Consider the following 13681-nt stretch of genomic DNA (forward strand, 5'->3'; position numbering starts at 1 on the left):
GGTGGGCCGCCTATTCCGGTAGCCCACTGGTTACTGCTGCTGCGCTGGCCCTCCCCACCAGCCAGTGCTGCCGGTCAGGATCATCGCTGAGCAGAATAGCCTCCCATTGCTCTTTTGAGGGATTTGGAATGGGGTCAACTATGGGATTAAACTGGTAAGCCCACACCATGTGGTAGAGGTTAGCTACCTCTCCACAGTGTGGGCATTGCGGGGAGTATAGTGTAGGATACCACTGGTGTAACTTAGCTGGCGTTGGGTGTATATTCGTTTGTAGCCTCCTAACAGTGTTCTCTTGCAACTTTTTGAGGGATTTATGTGGTGTTGGGTACTCCTCCCTGGCTTTCCTGTATGGTGCGAGATTGTCAGCATACACTGCTAAAGCAGTTAGGTCCCAGCACTCTTCTCGGTCATCAGGGGCAGATGCCAGGTAAAGAAGAGCTCGGGCATGCCTGTGAGCGGCTTCGTTTCCTCCTGGTAGTTCCAGGTGACCGGGAAACCAGATGACTGAGGCTTGGCTGGGTGGATGCTTAGTCAGCAATGACAACCCTGACCTGTGAACTAATCCATTATTGAAGTTGCGACAGGCGTTCTGGGAGTCAGTGAGCACATCGGCGTTTGGGTTCGATGCTATAGCTAATGCAATAGCTGCTTCCTCTGCGTGAGTGGGGTTGGAAGTTTTTATCGAGGCGCAATTCACCATCGATCCTGAAGGCGTTGAGACCACAATAGTCATCACTCCATTCTTTGGCCCTGTGGCGTCCACATAGAGGGTGTTAGGTTGCTCCTCCCATTTCTTCTGCAGGGCTTCCCCTCTTGCTTTTCTCCTTTCGATGTTATATACGGGATGCATGTTCCGCGGAATGGGGTACAGGTTGATGCGTCTCCTCACATCACATGGTACCTCTTCCCTTTGGTCTATCGTATAGGGCACACTAATATGGATATTTTCGAGTAGATCTCTACCTGGTTTTGTGAGTGCGAGCCTATTGAGTTGTGAGGGGCATTGTGCTTCCCACATCTCTTTGAGGGTATTATGTACTCCTAGAGCCATGAGCTTTGCCGTTGGCGTGGAGTTTGGTAGCCCCAGTGCCGTCTTGTAGGCCTTCCGGATCAGTGTCTCCAACTTTTCAATTTCCGACTTGGAGAGGTTAAGGAATGCCGTCCCGTACATTATCCGAGAAATCACGAAAGCCTGCACTAAGCGGATGGCGTCCCTTTCCTTCATGCCATGGTGCTTATTTCTGATACGATGCATCATCCGGAGGATTTGCTCGGTGGATGTTGTAAGCTTCTTCACAGTGGGGCTGTTCTGTCACCCCTGCGGGATATACAGCCCTAAGATCTTGATCTCCGTGGGTTTCGGTACTGAGTGGTTGTCTATATACACCGTGATGTTCTGCGCCAGGGGTGTCCTCGGGTTCTTCAGGATGAGCAACTCGGACTTTTCCGGCGCACATTGGAGGCCTCTTTTCCTTGCGTACTGGTCCACCGTGTCCGCTGCTGCTTGAAGACGCTCCTCGATCTCGGCGTCACTCCCCGAGTTGCACCACACAGTGATATCATCCGCATACAATGTGTGTTTGATACCCGGGATTTTGGAGAGAAGGCCTGGGAGATCTTTCATAGCCAAATTGAACAAAAGGGGTGACAGTACCGCCCCTTGCGGAGTTCCTCTGGGGCCTAGAGTGATGGGATCTGATTTTATTCCACCAATGTTTATAGTGGCTTGCCTTGCTGATAAGAAGTTTTTTGACATAGTTGTAGGTTCTGGCGCCACAGTTGGTGTCGGCGAGGCTTTGAAGAATATTTTTATGCAGAACGTTGTCAAACGGTCCTTTCAAATCAAGTGCCAGGATGGCCCTTGTCTGTGACTTCGGGGAGTCTCAAGGAGATCCTTGTACAGGTACAAGAGGGTGTCCTGGGTCGATAGGTGAGGGCGAAAGCCGAATTGAGTGTTAGGTAAGAGGTTGTTCTCTTCTAAGTATCTACTGAGTCTCGTGTTGATGACCCTCTCTATGAGCTTGCCCAAACACGAGGTCAGCGATATTGGTCTTAGATTATCCAGTTTAAGGGGTTTGTTCGGCTTCGGAATGAACCGAACCTCGGCCGTCTTCCAGGATATTGGTAGCGTTCCTGTAGCCCAATGCTGCTCGTTGAAGCATTCCACCAGCGAGGTGGTGGTGTCATCGCTGAGGTTAAATAGGAGCTTTGCTGTTATTTGATCTGGACCTGGAGCGGCATTATTTCTCATGGCCGCTATTTCTGCTTTCATCTCTTCTTTCGTGAGTGGGATGTCCAGCTTCGCATTCGGCAGCCCAGAATACTCCGCTTGTTCCACGACTGGGTCCGTGCACAGATACCTGGTCTTGAGCTTTTCCATCAACTTTGTGTCCGTACCCGGGATGGGGTGTGCGATCTTCGTGAGCCTGTCTTTAGTGGCCGACTTGCTGCTGCTGGGCTCGATTAGGACACGCAGGAGCTTCCAAGTCTTTGACACACCTAGCTTCCCCTGAATATCATCGCAGAGCGTATTCCAGTTCTGTCTATCCAAGGATATGGCGTAGGATTCTGCCTTTTTTTCCATCTCGTCTATTTTTTCCCTGAGTTTGCGGTTAAGCCGTTGTCTTCGCCATCTCTTTGTCAATGGGTGTCTTGCTTCCCATAAATGTAGAAGGTGCAGATCGACCACTGGGCAATCTTCTGTCGTGCAGACCTCTTTCGTAAAGGCTTTCGAAGCTTGCACCTCACCCTTAGCCAATTCCTCTAGGTTCGTAATAGAGTTTGCAGTAGATGCCCGGGCCTGTCTCCACCTGTCCCAGTTCGTAATTCTTGCGATACCTATTTTGCGTTTGCACGCGTTTGTGCTTATCTCCAGAGAGAGGATGAAGTGATCGCTTCCCAGGTGCTGTTCGGTATTCTTCCAAATCACGCTGTTTATGTTCTTGCTGAACGTCAGGTCCGGACACGTGTCTCTACTAACATTGTTTCCCAGCCTCGTAGGGCAAATGGGATCGGTGAGGATCGATAGCCCTTCTTGCGTCACTACTTCTTCCAGTTTTCTGCCTTTTGGTGGCACCGCCGGGTAGCCCCATGAAGGGTGCGGTGCGTTGAAGTCGCCCCCAATCACGCAGGGGGCATGGCCCGCTAAGCTCAAAAATTTCTTTATGAGGGAACCCAATCTTGCGTGCCTGTCTTTGGGAGGGCTGTAAACATTCAATACATGCGTGCTTGTCGCTCCTCTTTGGAGAGGAAGAATAGTAATATAGCAGTGCGCAATATCCGGCTCGAAAGGGTCGTGCAGTATGGCAGTGTACAGTTTGTGCACTAACGTGGCAGTTAACTGGTCTTGCTGATAAGTCACATAGTCTTGGAGTTTGATAGGTATTAGGTGCGGTTCTTGAATTAGGATAGCTGCTGGTGGGTCAGATTCCTGAGATAGTAGGAGAATAAGAGCCGCCTGCTTTCTCCTGTAGCCCCGGCAGTTCCACTGCCAGATCTTTATTCTAGGTTTGGCTGGCATGGTGAGTCCGTATCGGAGGGCTCGTCCACTTGCACTGTACGAGCGAATTTGGACTTATGTCTTTTATCCGCATGTTCCTTGCGAATTGCAGAAATTGCCGTCTCCGAGTATCGTCTGTTGTTTGCAATCTGCTCTCGAATTTCTTGGAATTGGGCGTTCCCGTAAATTGGAAAGGCTCGAAACTCCTCCTTGAAGGATCGGAGTTCTTGAATAATTTGGTGGTAGACCTCACCTAAGGCAGGCTGGGAGCTAGGTGCCTGCTGTGTTTGGCTTTGAGGAGTCGGCTGAGTTACCGGCGTTATTGCATTTGTAGTGGCTCGCTTAAGCTCTTGGTTTTGGAGTGTTAAAGCGCTGACTTGTTTTTTAAGACTTTCTATCTCTTTCTTGAGTGCTGCCAACTGCGTGTTATTATGCAGGGAGGACGAGGGGAGGGGAGGCCACTCTGCAAAGCTCACCTTCGAATCTGAGAGCTGACCCGAGGAAGTCATCTTCAGCACTCCGGTAGTCTTCGTGCGGTTCTTCCCTTGTTCTTTACCCGCCTCCACGTGACTGGCATTGTGGTTGGAGCCGGTTGTCCGGCGTCTCGAGCTCGAACGGCCGCGAGAGGCGGAACGAGAGTGGGAGACTGATGACGACGCTCCTCGCCATCGCTGTTCAGGCTGCTTCTTCTGCCTCGGCCTGCTCCTACCTTCTTCAAGTTCTGTTGTTGATGCCGCGTTTGATGACGTAGCACTAGCGTTCTTGTTCAGTGGTCTGTGGAATTTCTCCTTGCAGTCCCTTGAATAAGTCTTGTGCTGACCCTTGCACAGCGCGCAAACGGGTGCGCACTCGTGCGTCTCATCTGGACTCGGCGTTCCACAGTTCTGGCAAGCAGCCCCCTTGGGTTTCGGGCAGACGTCTGCTCGGTGACCTGGCATTCCACAGTTGATGCAAGCGGCCCTCGTTTTCCGGTAGATGTAGCAGCGGCGCTCTGACCACCCGTAGTTGACCGTGAATGGAACTTTCTGGCTGGCGAAGACGATGGCTGCCGACGTCGTCTTGCCCAGACGGCGCGCTCCCAGGATTGTATGGCTGGGTGAGGAGACGTCTTGGAAGATAGAGTCATCACCCTCTTCAGGCTTGATATTATGTATTACACCCCTGCAAACATCCTCTGGCAAAGCAACGTAGGCGGTGACTGTTGTACTCTTGCCATCGAGGTGCAGACTATTAAGCTTGGCGAGGCGGAACGCATCCTTCCTCACAATGAGTACATATCATTATAATGTTCTGCTGGCTAACAACGCGCAGAGTTGGCTTTTCTTGTAGCGGTGTGTCGAGGGCCACTTGGATCCCTAATTCGAGATCGAAGGAGCGTGGAGCCACAGATTGTAGATCCACCGTGGTTTTAGGTCGGATGATCACCTTGTATAGACAATTCTTTAAACTCGGTAGACGCGGAGGTCTCGGTGCGGGAGGCTCTCGGCGTTCTTTCTGCTCCGGCTCTTGCTTGGGAGCTGTCGATTGAGCTTGCGCCGCTCTTTCGTGGTTGCGCTGGGACCATATGTTCCAGCCATGGCTGTTGTCTTCCTTCGGGAGATCCTGCGGGGGCATCAGCTGCTGCTGGGATGTTGGTACATGGCTGAAGTCCATCTCCGTCGGGTCGTAGCCTCTTAGGGAATTCATAGTAGTCGTGGTAGTCATGAGTGAAGCGGGAGCACTCACCGGCGAACGTCGTTAGACCCAGCGTTGCGCGAACGCCATGCCGCGCATCCGCGGGCGCACCTGCGTCTCTGCTGCGGTGAGGCACCCAAACCACTCGGCCATTAGGGTTAGCGCTCTTCGCGTGGTGCTGATAAGTCACACAGTCTTTACCGCCGAGAATATGGCACTCACAGGTGCACTGGTGGTACCAGGCGATGCCAGGCGTTGAAGGGAGCCCATGGATGGTAAATATACAGTGATCCAATATTGTAATCCGCCGCAATCAAAGATTGTCAACGGAGCCCATGCATCGAACGTCCGCTCTTGAACGCTTGCAGCGCCCCAACACCTTCGAAGAACTCGCGGAAGCGCAGCTCATTGCACAGAACGCCAGGCTCCAGCACACTGCCACCGGCCGCAAGCTCCTAAAAAGAATAGGGCATAACACAGACTGAATAAAGGATCGGGCTGCTAGCATCCCAGACAGCGTTCGGGATGCTAGCAGCCCACGCTTAAATGTAATAACATAGATGTCACCTCCTGTCCTGTATCGCATTTATATGAGCATTTCAGTGACATTTTGAAGACGATTTAATGGGTTGTTTGTGACTGTTTTCTGAAGTAGACTGTCGTCACACATCTCAATTTGATATTAGCCTCTGTCAAATCATGTCTTATTCTTTCCTAAAATGATTACCTTGTTCTATTGCTGCTTCTTTTGTACAATACTGTACACTGTGGATTCGCGTAGTTTTTATGATTTGTAACGTTTTTCTTTTTTATGCGAAGCATATTACGAGAGCTCAACCCAGCTCCTCAGGCGCGGCGGTGTCGCCTTGAAACCACGTGACACCGTGACGTCACGACAGAGGAGAAGTGGCTTTGGCTCAACTCTTGCAAGACGAGCTGGGTGGGAATCGAACCAGGGTCTCCGGAGTGTGGGACGGAGACGCTACCACTGAGCCACGAGTACGATGCTTCAAAGCGGTACAAAAGCGCCTCTAGTGAATGCGGTGTTGCCTTAGAAACGAGCTGTTTCTAAGGCGTGCGTCTCTTGCTCAGGCGCACATTTCGTTGCCGCGCCGAACGCTGCTTTGCTAGACGCTCACCGCGTCCAATGCGGGGCGCGTAGTCGCTGCCCTGTAGCCCATTGTCTTAAGGCGGAACCGCATGGCGCGATTTCAGGCGCGATTGACGCGCGGATGGTGGGACGCGCGCGTCATTTTGACGCGTGCCCAGCAGGATCCATCACGAAATCGCGCCGCCGCGTGTTGCTGCTCGGAGTAGAAAAAAACGCGTCGCGCGCGCGCGTCCACCAATCAGAGTTCAGGTAAGTCACGTGGCATTTGGTCACGTGGCATTTTGGTTCTTTTTTTGCCACCAGATGGCCCTACTCTCTGCGCATCTCGACGGAACCTCCTTGGCGGAATTTTTTTTTCTCGGCAGAACTGGCGCGCGCGTCGAGGAAAGCATGTGCTACCGTGATTTCGTTCGCGCATCGTGTTCACCTAAAATGAACAAAGCAACCTTCAACGAGGCCCTAATAACTAAAGTTGAGAAGCGTCGCGTCTCATCGCTAATACTGGCAAGACAATTTGCTAATAATATTACCAGTGTATGGTGCTCGCTCTCTTCTCAAACAGGCAGGCCGCACCCACATGTACCTCCTGACCCGCATTTTTTCTTGCTTTAGTAACAGCATCCACCTTAATAGTAGCAGTCGCCTCTTCTGCTCGGGTAGTAAGCGGCCGACCCTCCTTTTTGTACGTGAAGTTGTAAACAAGCAGCGGCTTCTCAGCATGCGGAAGGTACATAGTCGCAGTTTCGCACACAATATTGCTGCTTGAAATTAAGCTTGATAAATACACCTCGGAAAGGAATGTCGCTGTCTAATTACACTCAGATTATTTTTATTGTAGTGTTCTGTAAGTTTAAGGGCATATTATATATGCGCTAACAGAGACAATACATGTCGTTGAGAGTTATGTTGTCTGGCAACCCGGAAAACGCGGCGCGAAAGCGCCGCTCCTTTTTTTCGTACGGGTGCTCGCGCGTCGGCGGCAACGCGGGCGTTTGCCGCCCGCCGCGTTTTTCGCTCGCGAAAAACGCGCCATGCGGTTCCAGCTTTACACCCCTTGGCGGGTCGACGGGAACGCTGTCGCGTTCCACTCTTGAAGGCGAAGCAGTAATGCATGAGTTGTTTCTTCGTCTAGCCGAACCAAATATAGCCAAGCAACAGCAGTTCACCAGGCTAAACAGTGGTTCAACAACTAAAATAAAGGCTAGTATGCTTCGCATCCTGGGCTTAACCTTACCTAAGCCACAGCCATTTTTTTTTCTTTTCTCCATTGCACTTCTGTTTGCTGGCATACTGTCTAAGCCAAGTTGTGATTGTCTTTGTTTTTTTTTCGCTTATGTATTGTTTTGTCGGTTCTAAATCAGTGCCTGTGCCTTCTGCTGCTGCCCTCAGACCGGGTTTAAGGCCCGTCAAGTTGCTGCGAGCAACTTTTTCCTTAAATCCCCCATAAATTGTACGTTCATGGAAATAAAGGCATTTGTATTTGTATTTTGTATAGACACTGGAGGTTAGCCGCCTACCGAGAAACATGGACCCGAATCTGCACGCCACCAGAAGGCAGGCACGAGCAGATTTCGTGGAACGAAACCTAGCCGAACTAGAAAACACAGTATACACAGACGCGGCCGTATACCCATGGGACCACAACACTAGAATGTTTAGAGTCGCGGCAGCAGTGGTAAACCGCACGGGAGAACCAATTAGCTGCGCGACCCTGAGAAACTGCACGGTAACGGAGGGGGAGGAAGTCGCCGTAGCTCTAGCAGCGGCTGAGGGTTACCGCAGGAACAAATCTCTGATAATTCTAATGGACTCCAAAGCAACATGCAGGAACTACACACAAGGCAGAGTTAGTAAAGAAGCACTGAGAATCCTCCTCAAAACAGAGCCTTCTAACAAAAAGATAAAATATAGGATCTTCTGGATACCGGCACACACCGGGATAGAGGGCAACTCAAGGGTGGACCGCCTAGTTCGCGAACTCACGCACCCAGCAGGGCAGGCGGAAACCCTAGAGGCCCCCTTAACGGTGGAGCCGACGTATGCAGAAATACTTAGCCACTACAGGGGAAGGAGACTTAAATACCCCCCACCCCACACATCGCTCACACAACATGAGGCAGTAAGCTGGCGAAGACTGCAAGCAGGTACGTTCTTCAACCTGCACACATTACACAAAATGTTCCCTACCCAGTACAGGGATACATGTCCGTATATGTATCCGTTCCAGTAGGCCGTTGTCCTCCTGTGCCTTGTCCGACTGTATTGCAGAATGGCTTGGGTGAGCTCTGCTGTAAAAGCCGTTCCTCTGTCGGTGATGAGGACTTTTGGGGCACCACGTCGCAGCAGGATGTTCTCCACGAAACATTTCGCCACTTCGGCTGCGCTGCCTTGTTGTAGAGCTTTAGTTTCAGCAAAACGGGTGAGATAGTCCGTCGCCACGACGATCAACATATTCCCGGATGTTTATATCGGAAACGGCCCCTGCAAATCCATCCCAATCAGCTGGAATGGTCGGCGAGGAGGTTCGATTAGCTGTAGTAATTCTGCTGACCTTGTCGGTGGTGTCTTGCGTCGTTGACAGTCTCGGCATGTCTTGACATAACGGGCAACGTCAGCGGTCAGACGCGGCCAGTAATACCTTTCCTGTATTCTCGACAGCGTCCGGGAGAATCCGAGGTGCCCAGCTGTTGGATTGTCGTGTAGGGCGTGCAGTATTTCTGGACGCAGCGCTGACGGTACAACAAGAAGGTAGTCGGCACGGACTGGTAAGAAGTTCTTCTTCACGAGCAGGTTGTTTTTTAGCGTGTACGAAGACAACGCGCGCTTAAATGACCTAGGGACAACGCCGGTGTTCCCTTCCAAATACTCGATGAGGCCTTTTAGCTCCGGGTCGGCTCGTTGCTGTTTAATGAAGTCTTCCGCGCTTATTATCCCAAGGAAGGCGTCGTCGTCCTCGTCGTCTTGCGGCGGGGGATCGATGGGGGCACGCGATAAGCAGTCGGCGTCGGAGTGTTTTCTTCCGGACTTGTATATTACCGTGACGTCATATTCTTGTAGTCTGAGGCTCCACCACACCAGCCGTCCTGAAGGGTCCTTTAAGTTGGCTAGCCAACACAATGCGTGATGGTCGCTGACGACTTTGAATGGCCTGCCATAGAGGTAAGGGCGGAATTTAGCTGTAGCCCAAATGATGGCCAGGCATTCCTTTTCAGTCGTAGAATAGTTGCTTTCCGCTTTTGACAGCGACCGGCTAGCATACGATATCACCCTATCAAGTCCTTCTTACCTCTGGACTAGGACGGCACCGAGGCCTAGGCTAGCGGCGTCAGTGTGGATTTCGGTATCGGCGTCCTCGTCGAAGTGCGCAAGTACCGGCGGCGACTGCATGCGTCGTTTGAGTTCTTGAAATGCGTCGGCCTGCGGCGTTTCCCACTTGAACTCGACGTCACATTTAGTTAGCTGTGTCGGCGGCTCAGCGATACGTGAAAAGTCCTTGACAAAGCGCCTATAGCAGGTACACATGCCAAGGAATCTGCGCACTGCCTTCTTGTCGGATGGCTGCGGGAACTTTGCGATGGCACCTGTCTTCTGTGGGTCGGGGCGTACTCCTGATTTGCTGATCACGTGGCCTAGGAACAAAAGCTCATCGTAAGCGAAGCGGCACTTTTCTGGCTTCAGAGTGAGCCCTGATGACTTGATGGCTTCTAACACTGTCGCAAGCCGCCTAAGGTGATCGTCGAAATTTCTGGCGAAGACAACGACGTCATCCAGGTAGACAAGGCACGTCTGCCACTTCAGTCCGGTTAACACCGTGTCCATGACGTGCTGAAACGTTGCAGGCGCCGAGCACAGTCCGAATGGCATGACCTTGAACTCGTAGAGGCCGTCTGGCGTGATGAAGGCAGTCTTTTCGGGATCTCTCTCCTCGACTTCTATTTGCCAGTAGCCAAACTTGAGGTCCAGCGACGAGAAGTATTTAGCGTTGCAGAGCCCATCCAATGCGTCGTCTATCCGTGGAAGGGGGTACACATGCTTCCTCGTGATCTTGTTCAGTCGACGATAATCGACGCAGAAGCGTAGGGTTCCGTCCTTTTTCTTTACCAGGACTACAGAAGAGGCCCACGGGCTTTTCGACGGCTGGATTATGTCGTCGCGCAGCATTTCGTCGACTTGTTGCTTAATAGCTTCACGTTCTCGCGTCGAAACTCGGTAAGGGGTCTGGTGGAGTGGTCGAGCGCTCTCTTCGGTTATTATGCGATGCTTTGCAACTGGTGTTTGTCTAATCCTCAATGACGTCGAAAAGCTGTCTTTGTATCGTCGGAGAAGACTTCTGATCTGTTGCTGCTTACTCATAGGAAGACTTGGATTCACGTCAAAGTCTGGTTCGGGGACAATGCTCATCGGGGTAGATGCGGCTGAATCCGAGAGGACGAAGGCATGGCGGGTTTCCAGAATTTCCTCGATGTACGCGATCGTCGTGCCCTTGTTGATGTGCTTGACCTCCTGGTTGAAGTTGGTTAGCAAAACTTCCACTTGCCCTCCGTGGAGTCGAGCGATCCCTCTTGCGACGCAAATTTCACGGTCGAGCAGTAGATGTTGGTCGCCCTCGATGACGCCGTCTACGTCAGCGGGTGTTTCAGTGCCGCAGGAAATAATAATGCTAGAGCGCGGCGGGATGCTCACTTGATCTTCGAGCACACTCAAGGCGTGGTGACTACGACAGCTCTCCGGCAGTATCGCTTGATCTTGTGACAGCGTTATCAATTTGGACTTAAGGTCGATGACTGCGCCATGTTGATTCAGGGAGTCCATGCCAAGAATGACGTCTCGTGAACACTGTTGGAGGGCAACGAAGGTGCCAGGGTAAGTCCGGTCATGAACGGTAATTCTTGCCGTGCAGATTCCAGTCGGCGTAATGAGGTGTCCTCCAGCGGTCCGAATTCGGGGCCCCTCCCATGCAGTCTTAGCCTTCTTCAACTGGGCGGCGATGTGTCCCCTTATTACGGAGTAATCAGCCCCTGTATCGCCTAAGGCAGTGACTGCGTGGCCGTTGAGAAGTACGTCGAGGTCGGTGGTTCTTTGTCTGGCGTTGCAGTTGGGTATTGGCGTCGGATCACGGCTGCGTCGCGTTGAACTGAAGCTGGAACGTCGCGTCGTCAAGTCGTCTTTCATCGGTGTAGTCTTCGCTTCCTGATTTCGTCGGGACGGCAGCGTGTCGTTATGTCGTCGAGGTAGTCTCTTTGGTGTCTTCGTCGGCCGCGGAGGATCTTCGTCAGTTCGACGAACAGCAACCGCACCTCCATCGTTTGCTGCTTTTAGTTTTCCGGATATGGGCTCGCTGACCGGCCCCGGGCTGGGCCAGTGTATGGTCGGCGCTGCGGCGACAGGTATCGGCCTGGTGATGGCGAACGCGACGGTCGTTGAGAGCTCCACTGAGTAGCGGCGAGGTAGTCGGCGATATCGCGGGGGCGTTCACCTTGCTGCTGGCGCGGACCGTTCACGGCGAAACCTCGCAGTCCCACCTCCCGATATGGGCATCGTCGGTAAACGTGACCCGCTTCTCCGCAGTGGTAGCAGAGCGGGCGGTGGTCAGGAGCGCGCCAAATGTCCGTCTTCCTCACGTAGGTGCGCTGGGCGACGGGTGGTCGTGCTGACGGTGGCGGCCGCGGACGGCGGAACTGCGGCGTGACAGGGCCCTGGCGCGGTCGCAGAGGGGGACGTCGACGGCGTGCGACGGCGGCGTAGGTCATCGCTTGCGGCTCAGGCTGGGGCAATTCAGGGGCTACTCCAGGTTGTTGTTGGAGCTCCTCACGCACGGCGTCGGCAATCGAAGCCACTTGAGGCTGTGATGGTGGGAACATCTTTTGTAGCTCCTCCCGCACGACCGCTCGGATAGTTTCGCGCAGGTCGTCGGTGGCCAGTGATTGAACTCCGGCGTAGTTTGTCGAGCTCGTGTGGCGGTCGAATTGCCGGTTTCGCATCTCGAGTGTCTTCTCGATGCTGGTGGCCTCGCAAAGAAACTCGTCGACCGTCCTCGGTGGGCTTCGTACCATTCCTGCAAAAAGTTCCTCCTTGACACCACGCATCAGCAGGCGGACTTTCTTCTCCTCGGGCATTTCAGGGTCGGCGTGGCGGAAGAGACGGCTCATTTCTTCCGTGTAGATCGCGGTCGTCTCATTAGGTAGCTGCACCCGGGTTTCTAATAGCGCTTGGGCTCGTTCTCGGCGTACGACGCTTGCGAATGTCTGCAGGAAGCCGCTTCGGAAAAGTTCCCAGGTCGTTAAGGTGGCTTCTCGGGTCTCGAACCACGTCCTGGCCGCGTCTTCCAAAGCGAAGAAGACATATCGCAGTTTGTCGTCGCTGTTCCAGTTGTTAAAGGTAGCGACTCTCTCGTACGTCTCAAGCCAGCTTTCCGGGTCCTCGAAAGTTGAACCGCGGAACGTCGGAGGCTCCCTGGGCTGCTGCAGCACGACGGGTGACGCTGGGGCTGCCATTGGGGTGTACTTGGTGGCCATCTTCCTGGTCCTCTCAGGCAAAAGTCCGTGCTCCGGGGGCAGTTGTTGGAGACGGCGGCTTGCTCGATGGTCCGGGACTACGTAGGCGTTGTCTTTGCGTTCCGGGCTTGGATCACGGCTTGTCGGGGGCGTCCGGTACATGAACCAAAAGCACCTCCACCAGATGCCACGTGGTCATGACGTCAAAGAACACAGTACCAATACTGTGAAAGGCAAAAACTAGCTTTTATTCGGCGAATCTGTGCCCACAAAACAGCACAACGAGAGCGGCGAACACAGTCGGCGATCGTCGTAAATCTGATCAGCGGGTCAAGCGCGTCGGCTTTTATAGAGCAGTCGTCGAATGTTCCAGACTAATCGTTCAGACCCGCGTGCCTTCCACAAAGTTCTACACCATTCGCGTTACGCGATGAAATCAGATAACACAAGGTTCGGCGACAACAGAAAGCCGGGTAGAAGCATCGATAACTTTCCAGAAACGTCGGATACATTCAGGCGCGTCCCTCGCTGTGCGATTACAGTTGTTAAGCGACGAAATGTGGTCGCCCGATAAAGAATATACAGTGAAACCTCGTTATAACGAACAGTTAAAAATTCCGAAATTAGTTCGCTATATCCATAATTCGTAATATAAAATTTCGTAAAAAATACATGCAAGAGGAGCAAAATTCAATCAGAGAAGGCACAGCAACTCGAACGATGCTTACTTGGGTCACGTTCATTTATTTACGCGCAAAAAACTGCGTTATCGCGGCCTGCTTCTTGGCGTTGATCGCATACCGTATCACGCCCTGTTCCACAGTTTGCAAACACTCAACAAGGGCAAACCCACTGCCCTCAATAGCACTGCACGTTGAATAATCTCGAGCATGGTCTTTAACG

Source organism: Dermacentor albipictus, chromosome 5, assembly GCF_038994185.2.
Source record: "Dermacentor albipictus isolate Rhodes 1998 colony chromosome 5, USDA_Dalb.pri_finalv2, whole genome shotgun sequence".
Taxonomy (NCBI): domain Eukaryota; kingdom Metazoa; phylum Arthropoda; class Arachnida; order Ixodida; family Ixodidae; genus Dermacentor; species Dermacentor albipictus.